At 45.0% G+C, this 23706-nt stretch overlaps 1 long non-coding RNA gene across 1 annotated transcript in view; it reads right to left on the reverse strand.

Annotated features, from left to right (window-relative positions):
* The window catches only part of LOC126260280 (uncharacterized), a 71582-nt gene that overhangs the window by 36742 nt on the left and 11134 nt on the right, over nucleotides 1–23706 (reverse strand). Inside the window, exon 2 of the long non-coding RNA XR_007546639.1 lies at nucleotides 4105–4300. This is a non-coding gene — a long non-coding RNA (uncharacterized LOC126260280). The remainder of the gene's footprint in view (nucleotides 1–4104; nucleotides 4301–23706) is intronic.

The following is a 23706-nucleotide window of genomic DNA, read 5'->3' on the forward strand; positions in this document are numbered from 1 at the left end:
GGGGACACTTCCGTCTGTACGGGAAGCCTCCTCCTCGAGACTTTACGGCAAGTCAAACAACGCCTATGGACGTTAGCCATCTCCAGGACATCTCTATCAAGACCAGTGCAACAATTTCAAAGGGGGGAAAAGTGTTGTGACTCGCCGATCATTCAATGTGCCGCCGCGCAGTTAAGCGCGTCGTCTACGTGCGGCGCTGTCTGCCAGCCATGCAGCAGCTGCGCCACCTAAGCGGCCAGCCGAGCAGCGGCCGCTAGACTGGGACTGAGTGCTCATTCGAATGCTAACGTGTACATGTCTTGCTTGTCAACTTACTCTGTGACTTATATGTGTTGTGTCGTTCTGAAATATATTTGTTAAACTTGACGTTATAACACTTTATATGCACGAAAAAAAAATTTTTCAGCAAAATCCTTTTCAGAGTACTTAAATAAAACCTTAATCTATCAAAATTGGTGAAAACCGAAAATTGATTTATTTCGACCTGAACCTCAGTGTGGTCCCCTTAATATAATTAAAAAAAAAACATTTTTAAAATGCTGTCATAAACCTGTAACATAAGATTATACCTCTTAATGAGTAGATCATCATCATAAGACAAGTATTACACATAGAAACAGTGTACATCTTGAGCCGGTGTAACTCACAGCACTCAAATCCCTCAGACTTCATCATCCAGTATTTGAAAATGAACTGACTTACTTCATTAGTCCCTTGACTTCACTATTTGTTGTGCTAATAAGCAGCTGGTGCTGATTTTTTGCAGCATCTGACATGTGGCATTTTGCAATCCTCTAGCTGTTCCCACGCAGGTACTTATTTCTGGGACTTGCACCATGCGACCTCGACACTTTGGAGCGAGATTTTCGAATCAAGTGCCTGTTGCAATTGCAATTAGAAAAAATTCAAAACTTTTGACAATAGCTACGTTTTTGAAAAACAATGTTTTTTTAATTTATTTTGATATTCTGAGGATGTTTTTTATTGGTTCAGCACATTTATTCATCTCACTTTCCTTCTCATAATATTGTTAAACTCCATTGTTTAATTCACTAGTTATCTTTGTTGTAAGCAAGCTACTATAAAGAAGTGAAAATATGGAGGATTCCCAAAATAAATCTTTACATCTGGAGTTTCTGTGAAAGGGAATTTACTTGGATCTACACTACAATTAACAGACTACAATCTTGTAGAATCAGAACCACTGTCAGCAGTCATCATTTCGATTCCCAAAATGGAATGTCCGTACAGCTCCGCCAATGCACTGCACTTTTATATCTTGTGTATGCGATACCACTGCCATCTGAAAATGTGCAAATTGCTATCTCCTGACTTCATCACATCAGTGTAATAGATGCTGAAATATATTTTGTAGAGCCCTTCAAATGTGACCAAATGCCTACCATTTCTTGAGCATGTGGCAGAGTGCACCAGGCGGGTCAAATTCATTTTGATAAGGACACATGGTCAGGCAACAGTGTTGCCTGAACCTCGTTCATCAACAGGTTTGCCACTAGCTTCCCCAAGTGAAATTCCCTGATTTTCCCTGATTTCCAGACAAGTTTTACCATTTTTCCATGACAAATTTTGAGATCACAAGGGTAAGTTAAAATGTAAGCTGACAATCTTGTCTTTGCAGCTATAGTACAAGAAACAATAGAGCAAACGAGGAAATATCTAAAAAAAAACTTGCAATCAGAAAGCCTTTCCCGATGTGAGCAAACACCTTAAGTACTAACATCAACATCTTTTGTAATGAACTGTTTTTAGATGGAGAAAGCAAGCCAAATGGTATGTGTTTCATTACGACAACTGATGTTATTTTATTTCTATAAAACAAAACACATTTGGTCACAAAAATAAGCATTCCCTTGGAGTCACAAGATGGATTTAAAACATCTTCACTGATTTTGTAAATATCCTCAGAAAAAAGTAGGCCTTTTGAAAGAAGTGTAGGTGACTGGGAATAAAATGTTGGTTCAACTGGTTTTGTTATTGTCTGTTATTACCCACTGTGAGATATTATTTTACAGGTACTGTAAGATTTTTCTTTCCAGAAATATATGATAACATAGCATAAAAATTGCCAGCAACTGAATTTTTTTCTTCTTATTATCCACACTATCTAACATATAAACTACTTATGAAGTGTCAAAATGTACTAGAACAAACAAAAGTCTATAAAATGCTACACTGTACAACGTACTTGTGGTGAGACAGTCACAATTACTTAAATCCATCGCCCATGGTCTCTTGGCCTGCTGAGGATTACCACAGTCCCAGGTCCATGGATAAACCATGAAGATCTGCTGCATTATGCCATACACAAACAGACCCAGCCTGCGTGCAGATCATTGAGACTAGATCCAACGGGCATTGCCTGGACATTAGTGAGAAATGACGGGCAGGCCCAGTCCATTACAGATACCTGCAGAAATGACCTCCGGTTTTGGCCTGTTGCAGAAATCCGTTTGTGTGGCTGGCTATTCATGAGCTGCAGACAGCATGTTGATGAAATGAGACCAAGGTGATCAGTCTATGCAATAGACAACTTGTTCAAATACTCAGAGAACCAATAACAATGAGAATAGATAACAACTCAATGTAAAGGTGATTGCTGAGCCATGGACAGGCACGTAGAAAAGACAATCACACTCCCACAACTAAATACTCAGCCATAGCTTCTATCTGAAAATGAAGATGCACATACATTCACACAATCACACAATCACTCAGACACAACTCATACACACGATCGCCACCTCCAGTCACTGTGTCTACAGACTCTGAGAATTAGTTCCAAACAAACCACTCCTCATGTTTCCCTGCCTCTCATCAGCAGCTGCAAGAAATGGTGGCAGCACTGATTGCAAGCTGGAGAAGCAGTAGAAGTGACGGGGTAGGAAGTGGCGCACATACTCAGTAAACAAATCATTTCATCTACTGAGACAAAAATGAGCTTTTTTCCAGCTTTTTTTTTTCAAATTTCCCTGATTTTCTTGACCTGTTTGAAATTCCCTGAATATTCCCCGATTTCCAGAACCTGTGGCAATCCTGAAATCCGAACAACACTTTATCAGGTCGTGAAAAAAACAATCCAATCAGATCAACATAAATTTTGCAGGAATACATTCCGAAATTCTGGCCTTAAAAGACACATATCAGGGTATACCATATAATATAAAGCAATTACTGGATTAAGTGGGCTCATTAAAAACAGCACAGTCAGCAATGGAAACCGCTGTGCAACAGCTCACAAATCAATTTAAAAATTTATTGTGGAGTGGGAAGGAAAGAGCAAAGAGAATTTTGACTGCCAATGTCAAGAAGTTGCAAATGCCTTTTCATCTTTGTTATTAACACAAAAGGTACACATTAACAAATCAATTCATATTGCCTGAAGTGGTACGTGTATGTAGCACATCAAACAATATTGTAAAAATTTAATTAACACAAATCAAAACTGAATTAATGCATGAAATATCACAGTGGTGCCATGAAGCAAATGCTCTAGTCAGTGGCCTGCAGCAAGAAATAGCAGCGATAAAAGGTATCATGCATGAATCGTCACTAATAAGCACACACACAGGTGATATGTTTGGGAATGCACATTTGTATGATGACAGTATAAAGAAGAGATGGAGCCAGTCAGCCTGCCACAAATAGTTCATGTGATCAATAAATGCAGGACCGACTTTGTTGGCTATCCTACTAGAATAGAGCCTACTGAAACCACAGGCAATTACAGGTGTTTTTCCAGGGAAGAAGTCTCTGCATATGGTTATATTCATAAGAGGATTCAGGATGGAACGAGCAGCAAAAGATTAAACTAACCACGGCATATATACAAGGAGATGCCACCCTTTGGGCTACAAAACAGCTGACAAATATCAAAGCTACAAAGGGTTTGAGAGAGCCTTCTTAAACAAATACTGATCTGCATCTACACAGAAACAACTTTTTAAAAAATGTACAATCCTAGGCCTTATAACATAAAGCAAGGTAGTTTAAGAGAATTTCTCGAGCGATACTAGAACAAGACTAGACAATGGGACGAATCCATGTCTCAGGAAGATATTATTAAATTACTACAATTGAAGCTACCTGTGCATGTAAAATAAAAATTAATTCATGTGCAGGAACCAAATCCGAAGCAGGTCATGTTGGTTCTTGAATCACTCGACCTCATGCATGAGGATTTAAAAGATAGTTCTGGCAATGGCAGCAGCCATTAATGGCCACAAAAGTCACACAAGGAATGTCAACCAGCACAGCAGCAGCTGACAGCAACACAGCGAATCTGCAAATACAAACAGACCATCAAATCAAAATAATACTCCGCATTACAATAAAAGAAGGGATGTGCTTTTGTCAACCAATCACAGCTCACGTCACATTATCTAGACAGGAAATGAAACAAGGTATTCAGAACATTGGACACATGATGTCAGCCAATAGCTACAACACTGTTAAGAACAGCAGATAAATTTATGGTTTAAATTAATATACATGTAATATAGCTATGAAGCTATACTTCTTGTATAAGAAAAGCTAAGCTTTCACATATGTTATCCTTTAAGATATATCAAACACAAACGTGTCAGTAAAATTTTAAATAATGACATTAATTTCTGGTCTTCTGGGCCAGAAATTATTCTAGGTGACCGATCCTATATGTGCCAAGTTTTGGATGAGAGTCAATCGCTCTGTGATTTAAGAAATTCATTGCACATTTTCACATGTAACATAATTCACCTTGCATGAAAGGAAATGTACCACCATTTGGAATATTTCCCCGTGACCTGTTAAAAATGTAAACATTTGTGACGTCACACTCATCGAAAGCAGTTGTTATGAAGTATTCCATAGTCTTCGTCCTGAAGCCTTTGTCACATTTTGCTGTCAACAAACACTTACGTGCGCACTCTGTTTTGTTGTAAGTTTTACACTGGTGTGTCCCTCTCGTTTATTTTTTACTGCAAGTCTTATTCTACAGTAGCGGGCTAAAGTACAATTCTTTGTTAGGATATCAGTTCTTACCAGCCAAAATTAAAAAATCTTAACTCAAAAGTAAGACAATGAAAAAGTTCCGGAATTCTAAAAAATTCCCAGATTTTCCCGCTTTTCTCCCAGATGAAAAAATTCCCAGGTTTTATCCAGATTTCCTGGGACATACAGTCTAAGTACAATAACCAGCCACATGGTTGCAAGAATAAGAAGTGGCAAGAGATACACATTAATGCGAGGGAACAACACACAATGAACAACATGGGACCGACTCATTTAAACACCGCAAATGCAGGAGATGTGTGGAGACATTACGCTAGCAGCAACCTGAACTGGTTGTAGCCAGGCAACCAAAATTGGTTGCTGCCACAAAACCAACCTATTCGACTAGTAGAGGTGTCAGTCACAGCAGACTAACAAACTAAACACGACTGCACTAGGCCCTCTGGTGATATATCGCGGGATGAAGTGAAGGCAGTAGATACGCTGTAATAAGATGATGACAGACATTCGTGATGAATTATGTAATCACATTGAGGCAGGAACAGCACAGACAGATTATGTGGTACCAGGAGTTCTCATTATTCTTACACTCCTGGAAATGGAAAAAAGAACACATTGACACCGGTGTGTCAGACCCACCATACTTGCTCCGGACACTGCGAGAGGGCTGTACAAGCAATGATCACACTCACGGCACAGCGGACACACCAGGAACCGCGGTGTTGGCCGTCGAATGGCGCTAGCTGCGCAGCATTTGTGCACTGCCGCCGTCAGTGTCAGCCAGTTTGCCGTGGCATACGGAGCTCCATCGCAGTCTTTAACACTGGTAGCATGTCGCGACAGCGTGGACGTGAACCGTATGTGCAGTTGACGGACTTTGAGCGAGGGCGTATAGTGGGCATGCGGGAGGCCGGGTGGACGTACCGCCGAATTGCTCAACACGTGGGGCGTGTGGTCTCCACAGTACATCGATGTTGTCGCCAGTGGTCGGCGGAAGGTGCACGTGCCCATCGACCTGGGACCGGACCGCAGCGACGCACGGATGCACGCCAAGACCGTAGGATCCTACGCAGTGCCGTAGGGGACCGCACCGCCACTTCCCAGCAAATTAGGGACACTGTTGCTCCTGGGGTATCGGCGAGGACCATTCGCAACCGTCTCCATGAAGCTGGGCTACGGTCCCGCACACCATTAGGCCGTCTTCCGCTCACGCCCCAACATCGTGCAACCCGCCTCCAGTGGTGTCGCGACAGGCGTGAATGGAGGGACGAATGGAGACGTGTCGTCTTCAGCGATGAGAGTCGCTTCTGCCTTGGTGCCAATGATGGTCGTATGCGTGTTTGGCGCCGTGCAGGTGAGCGCCACAATCAGGACTGCATACGACCGAGGCACACAGGGCCAACACCCGGCATCATGGTGTGGGGAGCGATCTCCTACACTGGCCGTACACCACTGGTGATCGTCGAGGGGACACTGAATAGTGCACGGTACATCCAAACCGTCGTCGAACCCATCGTTCTACCATTCCTAGACCGGCAAGGGAACTTGCTGTTCCAACAGGACAATGCACGTCCGCATGTATCCCGTGCCACCCAACGTGCTCTAGAAGGTGTAAGTCAACTACCCTGGCCAGCAAGATCTCCGGATCTGTCCCCCATTGAGCATGTTTGGGACTGGATGAAGCGTCGTCTCACGCGGTCTGCACGTCCAGCACGAACGCTGGTCCAACTGAGGCGCCAGGTGGAAATGGCATGGCAAGCCGTTCCACAGGACTACATCCAGCATCTCTACGATCGTCTCCATGGGAGAATAGCAGCCTGCATTGCTGCGAAAGGTGGATATACACTGTACTAGTACCGACATTGAGCATGCTCTGTTGCCTGTGTCTATGTGCCTGTGGTTCTGTCAGTGTGATCATGTGATGTATCTGACCCCAGGAATGTGTCAATAAAGTTTCCCCTTCCTGGGACAATGAATTCACGGTGTTCTTATTTCAATTTCCAGGAGTGTATTATGGGCATAGATGCCATGATAGATGTTATGGCCAATCGACACAGTGAGACATGGCACATACCCACCTTGCCGGTGCAGGAGCTATCAGTGCACAATCACAAAATGTAAAGTGGCAGGCACAGGTTACATTGAATTTTGGAAATGGAGCAATGAAATGTACATTCCTAATTGTTGTGAGGTTAGTTGTGAACTGCATGATACGGTTAAAATTTAGCCTTGAGAGGAACAGTGTTATTAACCTCTCGCATTACAAATGGATATTGACAAGTCGGTGGCGATGAAGTCACTGTGGATCTGCTGAAGACTAATAAACATTATGCAGGTGAAAATTCTATGCATTGTCGACAAGCAAACTCACTGTTTTAACTAATTGGAGTTGGTTGGTTTACAAGGGGGGAAAGGGACCAAAGCGCTTGGTCATCGGTCCCTTGTTCCTGTTAAAACAATCATACAGGGGAAAGAAGAAAACAAATGAGACGTACAGCACAAAACCAAATGGAAATAAATATGACAAGAATGACAGAAAGGCAACAAACACTACAAAGAAGAACAAAAGAGGACAAGAAAACCACAGAGAGACGCAAGAAGGAGGTAGAAGAGATTAAAACAAGAAAGCAGATTACCATGGCTGGCTGACCATGAGAATAAAAAAGGAGAAGCCAGCCACTCGGCAACACGTTACAACCTTCACCCTAAAAGCACTAGGGTGGAGGACACTGAGGGACAAAGGACACGCGCTAAAACTCAGATCAAATGATAAAACCCACCCTCACAAATAAAACGTAAAACTAAAGCTGCTATCGAGGAGTTGTTGCCCAAGATAGGGTGTTGGGAAAGTTAAAAGTCGGCCGCAGAACAGCTAAGAGTGGGCAGTCCAGCAAGAGGTGGACGACTGCCATTTGGGAGCCACAGCGACACCGAGGTGGGTCCTCGTGGCCAATGAGGAGCCGGCAAAGGACAACTGATTCCTTGCGAGAAGCCCACAAGAAAGACTTCCACACACTTATAGTCTCCTTAATGACACGCAGTTTGTTGTGCGTACTGTTATGCCATTCCATCTCTCAAAGCCTAAAAACATAGTGGTGTAAGACAGAACGCAAGTCAGTTTCAGAGATGTCCATCTCCAGAAGCGGTTTCCGCGTAGCCTGTTTGGCCAGCCTGTCAGCAAGTTCATTGCCTGGGATTCCAACATGTCCTGGGGTCCACATAAACACCACTGAACGACTGGACCATTCCAGGGCATAGATGGACTCCTGGATGGTCGCTGCCAAAGGATGATGAGGGTAGCACTGGTAGATAGCTTGCAAGCTGCTTAAGGAGTCAGTACACAGAAGAAATGACTCCCCAGGGCACGAATGGATTTACTGAAGTGCACGAGATACGACCACAAGCTCTACAGTGAATACACTGCACCCAGCGGGCAAGGAATGCTGTTCAATATGGCCTTTGTGGACATAGGCGAAGCCAACATTACTATTAGCCATCGAACCATCAGTGTAAACAACTTCAGAGCCCTTGAACACTTCACTTCAAGAATCGAGAGGACATGACAGCAGAGAGCGACAGGGTTAACGGACTCCTTAGGGCCATGCAAAAGGTCCAGATGGAGCTTCAGCCGAGGTGTACACCATGGAGGTGTACATGAATGGACCTTAAGTAGAGGTGGTAAAGGGAAGGACTCCAGTTCAGACAGAAGGGATTGCACGCAAACCGCAATCATTAGCCCTGACCCAGGCCGCTGATGCAGGAGATGAACTGCCGCAGGTGGTAAAAGGAGAAAGTAAGTCAGATGCTCAGGAGAACTACAAATGTGTGCAACATAACTGGTGAGCAGTTGTGCACATCGGATCTGCAATGGAGGGACTCCGGCCTCCACCAGGACACTGGGCACTGGACTCGTTCTAAAAGCTCCCGTCACTAGGCGAACGCCATAGTGGTGCACTAGGTCAAGTAAACGCAATGCTCAGGGCAACACCGAACCGTAAACAAGACTCCCATAGTCAAGGTGGGATTGAACAAGAGCTCTGTAGAGCTGCAGCAGCGTAGAGTGATCTGCACCCCAGTTGGTGTTGCTCAGGCAGCAGAGGGCATTGAGGTGCTGCCAGCACTTCCACTTAAGCTGACAAATGTGAGGTACCAAGTCAATCGGGCATCAAAAACCAGTCCTAAGAATCTATATGTCCCCACTACACTGAGTGGATCATCATTAACGTAAAGTTCTGATTCCGGATGAACAGTACGATGCTGACAGAAATGCATGACACATGACTTCGCGGCTGAAGACTGGAAGCCATGGGTTATAGTCCATAACTGTGCCTTGTGAATGGCTCCTTGTAAGCGCCGCTGAGCAACACCGGTACTGGAGGAGCAGTACAAAACGCAGAAGTCATCTGCTTACATAGACAGTGAGACCCACGGCCCTACAGCTTCTGCTAGACTGTTAATAGTCACTAAAAATAGACACACTCAACACGGAGCCCTGCACCAACTTGGCACCAACTTGGACAGGGAAAGTACAGAGTGATAGGAAGTTTTCGATAAAAATCGAGAGCGGGCCCCGGAGACCTCACTAATACAATGAGCAAGGATATGATGTCGCCACGTTGTGTCGTATACTTTACATAAGTAAAAAAAGACAGCAACCAGGTGTTGGCGTCTGGAAAAGGCTGTTCGGATGGCAGACTCGAGGGACACAAGATTATCAGTGGTACAGCTGCTCTGACATAGAGCAGTAGGCCAAGTGACTCCATGACCCAACCCAACTGCCGACACACCATAAATTCCAGCAGTTTACAATGAACGGTGCTGAGGATGATGGACCAATAGCTATCCACATCAAGCGGGGTTTTACCGGGTTTGAGCACCAGAATGTTGGTGCTCCCCTGCCATTGCAATGGAAAGAAACCATCACACCAGAACCAGTTGAAGATGATGAGGAGATGTCACTTGTAGTAGGACGAAAGATGTTGAATCATCTGACTGTGAATCTGATCTGGCCCAGGCAATGAGCAAAGGCGCTGAGGAGCTCCCACTCTGTAAATGGGGCATTATATGGTTCACTGTGGCTTGTAGTGAACAAGAGGACTTTCCTTTCCATCCGCCATTCAGGCGACAGCTGTAGACGGGCGCGTAACGCAGTAAAATAGGGGCACTCAAGTAAAAGGTGTCTCCCCATCCACAGTTGAGAGCAATGGGGACAAAGAGGGGGAGGATCACCACTTAAAAGATGTCGATGGCTAAAAAGGCAGTGCCCTATCCAGAGTCTAGTTAAAATTACCTCTTCCCGACGATGAGTTCGGGAGGAAGAACTCCAAGCACAGAGAAGAGCTTTCACATCCCCCAATTTATTATTGGGAAGTGTAGACCAATGTGCATGCCATAAAAGAGCAACACGACGACATAAAACACTCTGTAGATCGGCGAAGGGAACCATGCAAACAGCAGGCTGAAGAAGACAGACTGCAGCCTTGGCCGCTATATCGGCCGCCTCGTTTCCATGGATACCAATGTGTCCTGGGATCCACAAGAACACCACAGTGACACCCCCAAGTGGAGGAAGTAGAGGCAGACCTGAATCTGGTGGACCAGAGGGTGGACAGGGTAGAGAGCTTGGAGACTGAGGAGAGAGCTGAGTGAATCTGAGCACATAATATACTACCTGCTGATGGCGACGGATGTATTGGACAGCCTGGAGAACAGCGTAAAGCTCTGCAGTAAAAACCGAACACTGGTCAGGAAGCCGAAATCTATTAGGGGGTGTCGCGAACAATACAGGCACTCCCAAAACCAAATGATGTTTTTGAGCCGTCAGTGTAAATAAATGTGGCATCCTTCATTTATGTGCATATAGCAGCAAATGCCCTACGATAAATGAGTGAAGGGGTAGCATCCTTGGAAAACTGACCAAGGTCACAGAGCAGGCAGGCCCAGGGGCGGAGCCAAGGCAGTGCTGTACCCCAAGTTGTTAAGAAAGTTTTAGGAAAGTGGAAGGAAAGAGAATGTAGCAGTTGACGGAAGCGGACACATGGTGGTAGAAGAGAGGAAGGGCGGCCTGCATACCCTGAATCCAAGGCGTCGAAAAAAAGGTCATGGGCCGGATTAGCAGGCATGGACTCAGGACAGATCGCCGACTGGACGGCGGAGGTTCAGCAGTCTCAGCATGAAGGCTTTCCACAAGGCTGGTGTAAAAAGCTCCACGGTGGTGGAAAGTGTCGAGACACCGAGCAGAGTAGTAACTATGCCTCCATAGTCTAATTTCGAGCGCACTAAGGCACGACAGAGGTGGAGAAGAACCACTCGGTCCGCTCCCCAGGAGTATCATTCAGGACACAGAGGGTGTTGACTGATCACTGACAGCGAGCCGAAAGATAGGAAATGTGGGAGGACCAGCACAGTTTTCTGGCAAACATAAGACCCAAGAATTTAGCGACATCCACGAACAGAAGGTTGACAGAGCCTAGATGTAGAGAAGGCGAAGAAACTCCGTACGATGCAAAAATTGACACAAATGGTCTTACTGGGAGAAAAGCAGAAGCCATCGGGAAGGAGATAATCCATAATTGGATTTATGGCAATGGCAAACAGTACAACACTTAGCACGGAGCCCTGGGGTACTCGGTTTTCTTGGGAGAAAGTACGGGAGAGAGTAGTGTTCACCCGCACTTTAAATGTGTGCTATGCCATAAATTCACGAATAAAAAGGGGCAGCCAACCTCGAAAGCCCCAAGAGAACAGTGTGCGGAGGATGCCTGTTGTCCAACAGGTATCGTATGCCCTCTCCAGATCAAAAAATATTGCTACTGTTTGGCATTTCCTGAGAAAATTGTTCAGGATATAAGTGGGGAGAGCAACAAGATGGCCAACTGCAGAACGATGCTTTCGGAAAACGCATTCGGCAGGTGTTAAAAGGCTTTGGGACTCCAGCCACTAGGGGCAATTCACCACACGCTCCAAAACCTTATATACACTACTTGTGAGAGAAATGGGGCGATAGCTAGAGGGGAGATGTTTGTCCTTTCCAGGTTTCGAAAAAGGAACGACGATAGCTTTCTGCCATCTCCTGGGAAAAGTATTGTCGGTCCAAATTCGATTTTAAAAGCGAAGGAGGTAGTGCAGACTATGGTACGATAAATGCAGCAACATTTGGATGTGGATACCATCTGGTCCTGGGGCAGAAGAGCGAGAAGAAGAGTGTGCGTGTTGGAGTTCCCGCATGGAGAAAACAGTATTACAGCTTTCGCTATTTTGAGAGGAGAAAGCAAGAGGTCGTACTTCCGCTGCATGTTTCTTCAGGAGAAAGGCTGGTGGATAATTTGAAGAGTTCGAAATCTCAGCAAATTGTTGACCCAATGAGTTAAAAATTGCAACGGGGTCCACTAAGGTATTATGCGCGACAGTGAGCCCAGAGATCGGGGAGAAACTAGGCACGCCAGATAACCGTTGCATTCAACTCCAAACTTCTGAGGAGGGAGTGAAGGTGTTAAAAGGGCTACTAAAGAAGTCCCAGCTTGGCTTCTTTCTATTGCGGATGACGCGACGGCATCACGCACGTAACTGCTTATAGCACATACAGTTGGCCAACGTAGGATGGTGGCGAAAAACACGAAGAGCACGTGGCCGCTCACGTATTGCATTACGGCACGCCTCGTTCCACCAAGGAACTGGGGGCCGCCGGAGCAAATCGGAGGTGCGAGGTATTGAATGTTCCGTGGTTGTAAGAATAACTTCTGTAATATGAAGGTGACCTGATCATCGACACTAGAAAGTGACGGCCATCGAATGTCGCTAGAGACAAAAAAAAGTGTCCAATGGGCTTGGGCAAACTTCCAGCATCTCAGGCGCATAGATGGCAGTTGTGGCTCCAATCTAAGGACACATGGAAAATGGTCACTCGAATGTGTATCAGCACGAGTGAACCATTCAAAGCACTGAGCTAACTGAACAGTACCGACTAAAAGGTCCAAATGAGAGAAATTTGTCGTGGAAGCAGACAAAAATGTAGGGTCCCCAGTGTTGAGAAAAACGAGATCCGCTTGGTGGAAGACATTAATCAATAGGGAGCCTTGCGGACAAGGACGCGGAGATCCCCAAAGCTGGTAGTGGGCATTGAAGTCCCCAACCAGCAAATAGGGGGGCAGGAGCTGACCAAGGAGATGAAGGAGATCAGCTCTTGTCATCACTGTGGTCGATGGAATGTAAACAGTACAAAGAGATAAGGTGTATCGGGAAAGGGAAAGACGGACAGCAACAGCTTGGAAGGAACTGTTTAAGAGGATTGGTTGATAATGGACAGTAACATGGAAAAGAATCATCATCCTCCATGTGCTGGAGTGCCATCAACAGAGGGGAGATCAAACCGGACTGACTGAAAATGAGGGAAAACAAAGCAATCGTGGGGACGCAGCTTTGTTTCCTGAAGACAGAAGATGACCAGCGAGTAGGATCGTAAGAGGATCAACAATACATCCCGATTGGCTCTAATGCTGCACGTATTCCAATGGATAATGGACAGAGGGCGGATAGAAAAGGGAAGAATCTTACAACGGTTGCTCTCAACTCCTGAGAGCCGGTGGCCGACAGTGTGGAACGGCATTCAGCCGAAGGCAGAAGATCCTGATCCATAGGTTGTTCGGGAGCAGCTCCTGCCACCAGTGATCGGCCGGTTGACCGGCCGCCAACAGTGCGCCTTGGCGACACAGAAGACGGCCGAGGACGGTTACGGCCAGGTGGCGCTGTAGATGAGACACGCCGTGGCAAAGAAGGAGAGGAACTGGGTTTCTTATGACCCTTCTTGGGAACAGGACGTTGGGATGAAGGAGGAATCGATGGTTGTGAAGTCAGGGTACATAAAAAATATTCACGAGTGTGCTCTTGTTTAGAAGTCCTGGTGTCTGATTTTGGTGTTCGTGATTTAGCAGTAGCCGATGAAGGGTGAGCCGTAGAGTGAGCAAGTGATAGTGGGGAGGTTAAATGGGCGATCTTTGCGCTGGCCGATCTGACGACCATGGCACTAAAGGTGAGATCACAAGTCTGCGTGGCTGCCTCCTTAGTAGCCCGAGGAGATGCAAGGACAGTGCTGTATTTACCTGCGGGAGGCACAGTGGGCTTTAGATTGGCGAATAACTTTCAAGCAGCAAATGTCAACACCTTTTCCTGCACCCTGATTTCCTGAATGAGCCATTCATCTTTGAAAATGGGGAAATCTCTAGAGGAAGCAGCATGGTCACCCATACAGTTGATGCATCGAGGGGATGGAGGTGGACAAGCACCCTCATGGTCATCCGTGCCACACGTAATGCATTTGGCCGGATTGGAACACGACTGGCTGGTATGATTGAACCGCTGACACCGATAGCAACGCATAGGGTTGGGGATGTAAGGGTGAACTGAAATTATCTCACAGCCCGCTTTTATGTTCGATGGAAGTTGAACTCTGTCAAATGTCAAGAAGATAGTACAGGTTGTCTACCCTTTTCATGACTCGATGAACACCGTTACATCCTGGTCAGACAGGTAGTTTTGAATTACCTCATCAGACAATCTGTCGAGGGAGCATGTATGAACCACCCTGCGTGATGAATTAAAAGTGCGGTGCACTTCGGCTGCTTCTAACAACAAGGTGCCATTTCGTAATCGGGAATAAGAATTTACAGGACCTGTAATTGGGTTGACACCTTTCTGAATAATGAAAGGGTTGACTGCGGGGAAGTCTTGACCTTTGTCCGACCGAGACACAACAAGGAACTGTGGCAACGATGGAAGAACTGTCTGTGGCTGAGACTCAGTGAACTTTCGCTTGTGAGCAGACATAGTAGATGATGAGGAAACCATTGCGGAAGTATCCCCCATGATTACCGGCGTCTCTGATGGCGCGCTCCTTCCTTGTGGGGGCCTTCTCTGAGGGCACTCCCACCTTAGGTGATTGTTCACACCTCAGGTCACACCTCCCGGCAAACAGACGGAGGGACCAATCGGCACTTTCGGAAGGTACCAGCTCGGGTAATCACCCCTCCCTGGGCCTGGCCATTCCCAGGGGGTACATACGTGTCCTACCTCTCTACCCGTGGCAGGGAATTACACGTTACCCCCATCACTGGCTACGCGTGGGAATGGGTGGGTCGGCCTTCAGACACGCACAGGGAGGAAAAAAGAGAAAGGGATGAACAAAGAAAAGAAAAGGAAAGGAAAGAAGAGAGGTCTCAAACGCCACAGCGGAGAAGAGGGAATAGGCAAGGAAAAGAGAAGGACAAAGGAAGGACAGAGACTTTCCAGCATAGAAAGTGAAGAAGAGAGACTATCTTACAGTTACAAGTATCCTTCTCCAGACTTAGGCACAAAACATACTCCCAGAGAAGGAGAAGGGGAAGGGAAGAGGCGGAGATGGCAGGGGCGGGGGGGGGGGGGGTAGGATGGTGGGGGGGGGAAGGATGTGGAAAAGAAAGGTATGCAGCCTGGAAAGGAAAGAGGGCCGCACTAGCTTGGGGTCTCGTGCGGCACATATCCACAAAAAAAGAGTTGTGGACCCCCTGGGGGGCAATGGCACCATGTGGAGGAGATTCAACGGGAGTGTTGGTATGATGCCGGGGGAGTGACAGGAAGATGGGGAAGTGGTCACTACCACACAGGTCCTCTCCGGGGGACACCACCTTGACAAAGCACTGTCCGTGCGGGTGGAGAGGCTTGGGTATCCGCGGGAAGCTGAGGGCTATGCCAAAGGTAGAGGACCTACTGCCGAAAAGGCCTCAGCCGATGTATCAGACTAAGAGTGTGCCACATCCCTTCTTCCCTATCCACTCCCAGTCCTACCCTATTCCCTGACCCAACCCAAGGTGGGATGCGATCCGTGCTGAGGGGTGCGTGGCACATGTGAAGATGTGTCGCAAATGGAGCCTCAGGGATACTGGATGACCTCCCTGAGTAATTAGCCTTACACCACGCGGGGTATTTGTGGTGTGGACCTTCTAGATCCCCAACATGGACACGACTACAGAAAAAGAAAAAGAATCTGAGGGGCAAATTGAGACCTCAGATACCCAAACATCGGGGACTGAACCGATGGAAGGCACTTCCACTACTGAATCAGGGTCTAGATCTGAGCCAGAAGTGGGAACTGTAACCGAGAAGCTAGACCAAATTAAGATCAAAGGCTTGTCTGGGACCCGAAGGAGGAAGCTACTCAGGGAACAGAGGGAAAAGGAAGGAAAAGAATGGCATCCTAAAAACAAATGGAGGGAAGTAAAGGGACTAGAACCCAAGACCCCCAGGAAAAAACTGTCTCAGGGTGAAGGGGATATGCAGACCCCCACAACGTCAAAGACAGGTAGTAAGTGGATAAGGGAGGAATCAAAGACTCCCTCCTCCCTGGATAAGCGAGTCCAGAAAAAACAGAGGCAAGAAATATGGAAACAGACCTATAGTACTGCAGTCTCGTTTTTTAGGATGGCAGTTATTCAGGAAAGTTATCCACTGGTGGCCATTACCTCACAGCAGGAGGAACAAGTACAGATGGCCCTCTTTGAAAAGATCGGGGGGGGGGGGGGGGGGGGGGGGGGGATGCTGGCCCAGGTCCCAACTTCAGGACGGTCTATCTAGATCATGGTGCACTCATTTTTGTCTGTGTGCAAACAGTAGAATGGCTCAAGGACAAGGTGCCCATGATAACCCTGTGGGAAGATGCGAAGCTGCTGGTCAAGATGGCAGCGGAGCTTCTAAAGACCGCAAAGATGTCATTATGGGTACCAAAGATCCTTAAGGAAGGCTCTCCCAAGACTCTGTTCGGGAAAATAGGAGCCCAGAACTCAAAAGTCCCGACAGAAGACTGGTGATTAACCAGAAGGTTGCTCCGGAAGGACGAACCCTGGTGGTGGAGGTTGGTGAGAAGTCCCTGAAGGCGATGTGGGAGCAGGACCTGAAACTGTTTTTAGGGTTCTCGCAGGTCACTGTCAGGGTTCGCGAAGACCTCAAAGATGGCAGTAAGACGGAGCCTGGAGGTGCTGCAGATTAATCTGCAGATTAATCTGCAGCACAGTAAAGGGGCCTCTGCTGCCCTGAGCCGCTACCTGGGGAGACAGGAAGTGGACATGGCCCTGATACAAGAACCCTATTTATAAAAAGGGGATGTATCAGGCCTCGGAGGCACTGGAGGTAAGCTGATCTATGCTAAGAATCTAAGAAACTTCAGAACATGCATCTACCGGGTGATCAAAAAGTCAGTATGATTTTGAAAACAGAATAAATCACAGAATAATGTAGATAGAGTGGTACAAATTGACACACATGCTTGGAATGACATGGGGTTTTATTAGAACCAAAAAATACAAAAGTTTAGAAAATGTCCGACAGATGGTGCTTCATCTAATCAGAATAGCAATAATTTGCATAACAAAGTAAGACAAAGCAAAGATGATGTTCTTTACAGAAAATGCTCAATATGTCCACCATCATTCCTCAACAATAGCTGTAGTCGAGGATTAATGTTTTGAACAGCATTGTAAAGCATGTCCGGAGTTATGGTGAGGCATTGGCGTCGGATATTGTCTTTCAGCATCCCTAGAGATGTCGGTCGATCACGATACACTTGTGACTTCAGGTAACCCCAAAGCCAATAATCACACGGTCTAAGGTCTGGGGACCTGGGAGGCCAAGCATGACAAAAGTGGCGGCTGAGCACACAATCATCACCAAATGACATGCGCAAGAGAGCTTTAACGCGTATAGCAATATGGGGTGGTTCTAATAAAACCCCATGTTATTCCAAGCATGTGTGTCAATTTTTACCTCTCTATCTACATTATTCCATGGTTTATTAAGTTTTCAAATTTATACTGACTTTTTGATCACCCGGCATATTAAAAACGGCATTTCTTTCATGCCAATGATGGATTTCTGCTCTAGGGACTTAGTGATCATCAAAATGGAGCAATGTGAGGAAGGTATCACGAGGGAAATTGTCTTGGCCTCAAACATACCTTCCTTACGAAGACAGTTCTCCCCCTCCCTTGGAGGTGAGGAGACTGGTAGAGACTTGCCTTTGGCAAGATGATCAACTGCTGGTGGGGTGCGATGCCAATGGCCACAACCTAGTGTGGGGCAGCAAGAAAACCAACAATAGATGTGAGTACCTTCTTGAATTCCTCTTAGCTAACAACTTAGAGGTCCTGAATAGGGGCAATGAACCTACATTCAGGAATAGCAGAAGGGAAGAAGTAATTGACATAACATTTGGTTCCATGACGATGGGTAGCTATGTCAAACAATGGCATGTGGTGTTGGAGCCATCCTCATTGGACCACGTGTACATTAAATTCAAGGTTGGGAATCAGACAGACCATGACTTATAGAAATCCCAGGAAAACAGACTGGGAGACAAATAGGAGGGACCTCGACTTTGGCTTATCGGAAATTAAAACCACGATAAGGAAGCCAGGAGAATTTGAGGAAGCAGCAGAGGCTGTTGCCTCTGCCATAGTGACCTCATATCAGGACAACTGCACAATCACCAGGAAGAGCACAAATAGGAGTGTTCCTTGGTGGAATAACAAATTGGAAATGCAAAGAAAACAGGTACGGAGACTGTTTAATATTGCAAGACGTAAAGGACAATGGGCTAAATATCGTGAGGCCCTTGTCACTTACAATCTTGCAATAAGGCAAGCCAAGGGGGCATCCTGGAAGGCATTCTGTGAGGAAGTGGAAGGCACGGCTGCACAAGCCAGACTTCACAAGATTCTCACGAAAGTACCAACTAATCCAGGAGGTACGTTGAGGAAGGAGGATGGGGAATATACAAAGACAGCACATGAGAATCTGGAATTGCTCCTCAAAACTCACTTTCCTCAATATGCTCTGCCGGATAACACAGACCAGTATGTAACCCCAGAGAGACAACAGTTCTGATACACTCGAAGAGAGGACTGGGAATTGGCCAAGCAGTGTAAGAACTTCAACAAAATCCAGTGGGCGGTGGGAACATTCCAGCCGTTCAAGTCACCTGGCCCAGATGGAATTTTTCCAGCTCTCCTGCAACAGGCAGGAGGAAAGCTTATAAGAATCCTATGCAGGCTATTTAGGGTTAGCTTAGCAGTAGGAATCATTCCCAATGTTTGGAGGGCATTGAAGGTTGTCTTCATTTCAAAGCCAGGGAGGATTGATCATACCAAGGCCAAGGATATGAGACCAATCAGTCTGTACTCCTTCATTCTCAAAACATTGGAAAAACTGGTTAATGTATATGTTGGAGAGAGGAGGCTATATAGGGACCCTTTACACCTGAACCAACACGCATACCAACCAGGTAAATCATGTGAGACAGCTCTCCACCAACTCGTTGGGAAGGTGGAAAAACCCTTCACTTCCAAGAAATAGCCTGGACATCGAGGAGGCCCTTAGTAACACGACCTTCGATTCCATGGTAAAGGCAGCAGAGGTGCATGACCTGGGGACCAGAGCCATGCTTAGTGGAAGGAAGGTAGAGGCTACCATGATGAATGAAAAGATGGTAATTAAGACCACTAGTTTTGTCTCCTCTATTGTAGAATTTAGTGGTGAACGAACTCACTGAGGAACTAAATTCCAGACAATGCTTCTGCCAAGGATATGCAGATGACCTTTTCATAGTAATACTTGGCAAATTCACTGACACAGTCAGGAATATGGCACGAGGAGGGTTGGACATTGTGCAGGATCTGAGAGTTAATCCTAAGAAGACTGTTGCGGTGCCATTTACGAAGAGACATATTCAGCATGCAAGTTGGAATCTAAAGCTCTTCGATGAAACTCTACCTGTGAAGGGGACAGTGAAATATCTAGGGGTAACCTTGGATAAGAAGCTAACTTTGACCCCTCATATTAAGAGTATCTGCTCCAAGACAAAAAGCACTTTAGTGAGTACTAGGAGGGCTTGTGGCAAAAACTGGGGCCTAAGCCCCAGGGGTATGCACTGGATGTACACCACAGTGGTTAGACCTAGGATTTCCTATGGGTTCGTAGTGTGGTGGAAGAAGATAGAACAGCGGGTTGCTGCTAAAGAGCTTGTTAAGGTGCAGAGATTGGCCTGCTTAGCCATAACGGGCGGAATTAGCAGCACACCAACCGCTGCAATGGAAGCCATGCTGGATATGCCTCCACTTCACCTTTGGATTAAGATGGAGGCAGCAGCTGGGGCATACAGACTTAAAACTGGCCAAAACTGGGTCTCATTCGGCTATCCAGAATCACACACTAACATAGTGAGTGAGGTAAATGTAGGTATGGGTGGGGAAATGCCCGCTGACTATATGAAGGGCTCGGAGAGATATAGTCATAAGCCACAACTTTCACGAAATTGAGTTTTTCATGTTGCGGCATTCTTAACAATGTCTTCTTCACAATGTGTTTAAAAAATTCCATGTTACTGCAACAGATGGCAGGCTATGATGGAGTGCAGTTCTATGCTGTGCCATCTGGTGGTAGTTTCAGAAGATACATAGTCACAAGCCACGGCAAAATGGCAGGTGGGTCACAGACAGTAGTGGAAGTGAAGAACTTAACCCTTTGGATCCTGACAGTGATGAATCTTGGCATCCATCGACCAGCATTTCCAGCTCAGATGATGAATCGGTAAGTATATAAAACGGTTTATTTCTGGTGATTAATTTCCTGTTGCTTGTGACTTTGTTTCTCTCAACATTGCCAACGCATTTGACAGCCATCCTGTGTGTTAATGATGAAACTTGATGGGCACATTTATATTACTGCTTAATGGTGCAATAATGTAGTTTCAAAGGTAAAAGATGTGTACAAAATATTTTCTCATTAATGTGATTTTAGCAAAATTTAATGTTTTGTGTGGCTTATGACTATATCTCACGCAAATTCTTAGACTATTTTGCTCTTCGTATTATAGCTTGAAATAAGTAGAATAAATGAAGAATCACCCGAAAAACCAAAGCCTTCACGGAAAAGAAAGCGAAATATTGATCAGTGGAAGAAAAATAAAGCAAAATGTCGACGAAATGCTGGTCAGCAGTATAAGTCTTTAAAAACCCACAAAACTGTTCAGGTTGCTACTATAGGAAGTCCCTGTACTTGTTTAAATAAATGCTTGACAAAACTGCTTGGAGAGGAAGAAAACATTTTTCATTCATTTTGGGACATAGGAAACTTTAATGCCCAGAATACTTACCTGATGAGCTGTATGAAAATGGAACCGAAAAAGTGGAGGTTTGTTCACTATTTAAATAAAAATGGTTTAATATTTTGTATATTTATTTCATTTTGTTATATTTGTCATAATTTCTTTCAAAGCTATCCAAAAAAGACTTCCAAGAAAATATCATCCAGGCATGTTACATTTTCTTATAATGTGAGGGTATGTGGAATAGAAGTCATGATCTGCAAGGAAGCTTTCGTAAGGGTTCATGGCTTACAGATACATGCACGAAGAGTGAGGAATTTGCAACATCAAATGAAGCAGGGATTTGCAGTGCCAAAAGAAGATGGAAGAGGTTTGTATGTTACTCTGTGCTATAAGTTAGGGATGTACTCAAACTGAGTACTATACAAATATTTCTATTAGGAAGAGGATATAAGCTCATCTTGTTTTTTCTTTCAGGAAAACATGGAAACTACCCACGTAAATTTCAAGACGAAGCTGTACAAAGTGTTAGAGAATTTCTCAACACCATACCAAAATATAACAGTCATTACAGTAGGCAACAGAACCCCAATAGAGTGTATTTGGATTGTGATATCAGCACTGCTTCCTTATTTCGAGATAAATACTCAGAATACTGCAAGGAAAAGCAGGTTCCTGCAGTATCTGAAAGTAAATTCAGAGAAACTTTCATATTTGAATTTAACATAGGCTTCAAACTACCAAAAAGTGACACCTGTTCAAAATGTGATGGATTTCTAATTGCAATAAATAACTCAGAATTATGTGCAGAAGAAGTCACAGAGAAGAAACAACAACATGAATTGCATCTCAAAAAGGCTGACAGAGGACAAAATATGATTGCGTCTTTAACTGCTCTGGCTAAAGAAAATTCGAAAGAGCATCATATGATAGCAATGGATATGCAGCAAACGTTCCCCATGCCTAAGCTAACAGTTGGTCCAGCATTTTACAAGAGGAAAATATGGACATACAACTATGATATCCATGACTGTGGATCAAATAAGGGTTATATGTTTCTGTGGAGCGAGAAAGATGGAGGACAGGGTTCAGATGAGGCTGGGAGCTGCTTATTGAAGTACTTGGAGATAACTAATCCTCAGACAAAACATCTCCACATAATCACAGACAACTGCAAGGGTCAGGCAAAGAATTGGATTATTATTCCTTTTAAAGGTCCCTTGTTGCTACTAAAAGATTTGATTCTGTCCAGCATTACTCCCCTGTGGTAGGTCACACCATGCTACCTTGCTATCGTGATTTTGGTCGCATTGAACGGTGTGCAAGAAACAGACGTACAATAGTGTACACTCCAGATCAATGGGCAGAAGTAATAAAATCTGCGAGTCCAAAACATTTCATTGTAACTCAAATGGAAAGAGAAGACTTCAGAAGTTTGGAAAGCCTGAAGGTATTGATCTCAAAACGTACAGAATCCACAACTGGAGATCCCCACCATTTCAGTGAAGCTACTCAATTTAAGTTTGAGTCTGAAGATCCCTTCAAGCTAAGTGTAAAGCACTCTTATTCAGACATAGGAGCTTCCATGTCAGTGGATATTCGTGTCAAAAAGAAAGGAAGGATAGTCGAACCAAATCCATATCAGCTGCCAATAAAGTACAGAAAGCCACTACCAATTAACCAGAAAAATACTGATGACGTACTGTCTCTTATGCCATACATACTTGCAGCAAATCAAGATTTTTTTCGGTCATGTACTGGAAATAACGTGTACAATGATAAGGTAGAGGAACTTCCTTGATGTAACTGTATCAATGAAAAAGTAATTTATACATCTCAGATACCTGATATGTATATATTAATGTGTAAAAATTATATATTCTGCTTGTAAGAGTAGTTAAAATAAATCCTTACAAATTCATACTTTATGTTTTAAACAATTTTTTGGGAGATATAGTCATAAGCCACCATTGACTACATCTTAATTAGAATCATTCTAAAATTAATATTTTATAGCATGCAGAGAGTTGACTATTTAACATGCTTTGCAAGTATTAAGCAAGTGTTTGCAGTAGAAATAAAGTTTCTATTTTGTATTAAACATTTTCAGACCTCTGACGAACTTTAAACTCACTGTATCTCAAAACTAGTTCAATGTGGCTTATGACTATATCTCTCCGACCCCTTCATTTTTATAGTAACTCCGAACTGCTTCAACAAGCCTTACAACATAATAATTGGAAGTAGGGAGCAGTGGGAGAAAACAGTTCGAAACCTTACGGGGGACATCGTTTGGTTCACCGATGGGTCGAAAACAGATCAAGGCGTTGGGGCAGGGTTGTACGGGGTTCAGCCAAGGCTGGAGAGCAGCATCTCTCTAGGGAAACTGGCCTCTGTATTCCAAGCCGAAATTACTGCAATCAGGACATGTGTGGAGGAGAATATGAGTAGGTGCTACAATGACCGTAGAATTTACATCTATTCAAACAGCCAGGTAGCCCTGAAATGATTGGCAGCTCCTGCAACAAGATCTAAGATTGTTGCAGATTGCCACATGGCTCTGGTGGAGC

Source organism: Schistocerca nitens, chromosome 1 (genome assembly GCF_023898315.1).
Source record: "Schistocerca nitens isolate TAMUIC-IGC-003100 chromosome 1, iqSchNite1.1, whole genome shotgun sequence".
Classification (NCBI taxonomy): Eukaryota; Metazoa; Arthropoda; class Insecta; order Orthoptera; family Acrididae; genus Schistocerca; species Schistocerca nitens.